This window comes from Meleagris gallopavo, chromosome 1 (genome assembly GCF_000146605.3).
Source record: "Meleagris gallopavo isolate NT-WF06-2002-E0010 breed Aviagen turkey brand Nicholas breeding stock chromosome 1, Turkey_5.1, whole genome shotgun sequence".
Lineage (NCBI taxonomy): Eukaryota > Metazoa > Chordata > Aves > Galliformes > Phasianidae > Meleagris > Meleagris gallopavo.
Window position 1 is genome coordinate 108,072,422 of NC_015011.2, and position 3,865 is coordinate 108,076,286.

The window sequence follows — 3,865 nt, forward strand, 5'->3', positions numbered from 1 at the left end:
TGCCGTTCCCTCGGGCCCTGTCGCTGTCACACAGAGCTCAGCGCTGCCCCTCCGCTCCCTGTGAGGAGCTGCAGCCGCCATCAGGCCTCCCCTCAGCTCCTCTGCACTGGGCTGAGCACAGCGAGGGGCCTCAGCCACTCCTCATGTGACTATTTGCACTTTATCAGTAAAGCCATGGTAATACTTTATGTGCTTGCAGAATAAAAACTGTTCCATGTTTGTGTGTTGTCTTAGTACAGAGTCAGCTCTATTGTATTTCCTGACTAATGATTTATGTCTTAGACATATTGATAACCAAGTGTAAACTCCTAACCACACAATCACAGAATTGTGTGTAAATACATATATAATTTTCTCCAGACTCTTTTATAACTGTGCTTTTCTTTTTCTTAAACTTTTTACTTGACTTTGGATGTCGCTCCTAAATAGAAGTCAGTGATATCTTTACTGAATATTCTATCCTCACCAACTTCAGACACCTTTGAAATCCATTTCAGGTCTAAAGACAGAAAAATGAACATACGAGAAACACATGAAGGATATCATTGACTGTGCAATCTACTGTAGGGATTCTGCAGGGCTGTTGTAGTCTATCTCTAGAGGTCCCTTCCAACCCATATGGTTCTGTGATCCCTACTGGTGTCACTGTACTGTTCAAGCTGAGGTGGAGTGTTCTTTAGGTTTGCTGGTTTTGTGTTGTATCCGGAATTGGAGTGTGCACGTATGAGGGAGAGAAGGTGGGATGCATATCAGTCCTTACTGTTCCTATATGATTGGAGTATGTAAAATACCTTTCAGTTTGTTGAAGCTTTATCTCAGGCTGTCTGGCCTTCTTGTGCAAGGGAACTTTCAAATTTCCAAATGCTAAATTTCATCAGGTTTCAATCAAGCCCAGGTATCTGATTTTAAAAATAATTATTTTATATAGCGAGAGTATTTTGTGTTTGCAAAGTGTTTTAGAGTCATCACTATACAGTATGATGGCGCATATCTACAAATGAGATACAAGGTAAACATTATGCATCATCTGTGTGCCTTGCTGCTGGACTACAGGAGCTGTGAGCAACCATGACAGCAGTAAGGCGGTAAACCTTTTCTGATGTGAATTGGAATTGATTGATCCGACAAAACTGAATTCAAAAAATAAAGGTAACTGAGCAAAAGCGCTCAGAGATGACGTCTCTGGTGAAGGTTGTAAGGGAGATTTGCTGTCATTTTTAAACAAACATTTGTTTTTAGTGGTGGGAACACATTTTGTTTTAGCAGCTTTTGTTTCCTTTCCTCTCTGTCCAGAGGACTTGGAGATGATGGAACCTCAAATAAATGTGTTCAACAAAAATGGCTTTGGTGAGGGAAAGCATTTCTGATCATCCATGAGCAGACGAGGCTTGGTATTTTAGGAAGATAGTTGCTGGCTTTGTATTGGTTTGTTGGAAAGTACATTCAATACTACAATATTTGAAGGCATTCAATTACTACAGCTTATCTTCTGTTTTCTTGTCCTGGTTTCAGGCAGTTAAAGCTGTCTGGGATAAATGTCCTGCCCAGCAGGTGCCTGTGAGGGGGAACAGAACTGCAAGGAGATGCAAGGACAGGTGGTGGAGTCTCCTTCTCTGGAGACTATTAAAGATCTTCCTGGATGCTGTCCCGTGTGGCCTACTGTAGGGAGCCTACTTTAGCAGAGGATTGGACTTGATGGTCTCCAGAGGTCCATTCTGACCCCTTTGATTCAGTGATTCTGTGACTAGCTTTTGTCTATGTGAAGATAAGTGAGGTTGTGTCTCAGAACCTAAGTATTTATTTCCCTTTGCTACAGGATTTAGATTAATCTGTCAAATAAACATTTGTATCATGAAATGCTCCTGTTGACTTTCAGAGTTTATTTTTGGTAATTGAGAACTGAAGAGAAAAGTTTGGTTCTTTTGGTATGAAACTTGTTTTCGCGATACTGTACGTATAGTGATATTTTGCAAATAAGTGTTTTTACCTATTTGAAATAAATTTGAGCATATTTTCAAAGGAATGCTTCTGTGGAGAAAAGAACTGGTAGAGTTGTACTTTCAAAACTGTGAGTTTGTCTCTGTTGTGCAAGTAATCCTTTGCCAAATCGATACAATCTTGAATGTAGCACTGTGTGTATGTATGCTTTGTCCTACAGAGTAAAAATGGCAGCTCCTATGTGGCTTGTATAATTGGTGCCTGTAGCAAATGCAGTTTTTAACACTACTCTTTTCATATAACTAACAAATCTGAAGAGAGTTTCTGCAGGCAAGCAGACAACCATATTATGTAAGAATGGAAAAGGTAGTATATGCACAGACAGGTGCTGTTCCTCTGTTGTTTTTCCACCTTTTTTCAAAATGGCAGCATCCAATGTAGTATGAAGTCATTCTCCTCAGTTAGGCCTGAGTGCTGTGATGACTCCTTTCCAGAACAGTTTGAAGCACATTTTTGTACTGTCAGTCTTAAACTCTGTGGAGACGTTCACATATCCAGCTGTGGATATTCTCACTGCAATACATTACATTGCAAGCTCTCACCAGTCAGCCTCTAGCTTTCTTGCACTGCTGTAGAAATACTATTTTTAGTGTTGTTAATTGTTTTTTGTTCGAAGAGGCAGGTTGAACCTCAGACATCTTGGACTTTGGTATCTTCCTTGCAATGCTGACTTGGCATAATCTTTAAGCAAAGTAGATTGCTTTCTTAGCAAACCTGAGCAACGCTGCTTGCGTTTCCTGGGTCGTATTTTAAATTTAATTTGAGAAAATCTTTTGAATAGTAATGTGATGTTCATTCAAGTAGGTGCCAACCAAGTGTTCTGATTAAAGAACTTGTCCTTATGTAGCTGGTTTACACTTCAGTTACTTTTTGTCATCCACACAAAGAGCAAGTTGAAGGCTGTAGACCATCTTGGTGAATGAAGTAATGCAATAATTTTCTCAGAGCTTTTCTGCCATGCTCTTCCTTTGCAATTATTGTCAAGCAGCTGTTGAATGCTCCTTATCAGTGTGTAGTGTCTGTTTATATATATATAACGTGTATAATTCGTTCTCGCGCTCACTGCTTTTAGTAGAAAGAACTTTCTATCTCTTTGGGGAGAATAGGTTGCATCACTTTCATCTGAATGTGTTGCGATACAGCAAGAGCAAGATCATCGTAGGCCTGAGAATGGAAAGTGTCTGCAAATACCTACAAGAACAGCAAAAATAGAAAAGACTAATGGAAGCGAAGAATTTAAAATCTTCTTAGAGTAAGAAAGAGTACCTACAGTTAAGGATAGTATCGTGGGATTGAAAGAGCTTGATTCAGATGATCTTGCATCACTAGTGGGTAGAGGTCTTAAAAATGTGCCAAACAAAAAGTGGCATGTAGCCTAATTGATCAGTGATTTGGTGCTAGTGAGACCCTTTAAACAACTACATCCTGCAGAAGCGTGTTCTGTTTGTAAACAGGCCTCCTGTCTGCACTGTAAGTTGTTACCATTGAGGAGGTGATCTGATTTTATTCTGTACTTATGTCTAATTACCTCTATCATGAGAGGAGGCAGCATATTCTTGTTAGTGTTAACTCCTATCTTATAAACATAGTGGTGCAGCACTAAGATGGAAAAACTTACTACCAGAAATTTCTTCTACAGGTTACAAGTGAATTAGGTACAGTTTTTATATAGCAATTAGGATATCTTATATTTTAGCTTTCAGCCCTCTTTGGGAAATGAATCCAGGTTGGGGAGCAGGAGGACCTTTTTAAAAACAAAAGCAAAACAACAAAACCCCCAAACAAACAGCAAACAGAACCTTCCAAGACTTTAGATAGATATGCTTATAACATATATAACTTATAACATATGCTAGTGAATTCTGGA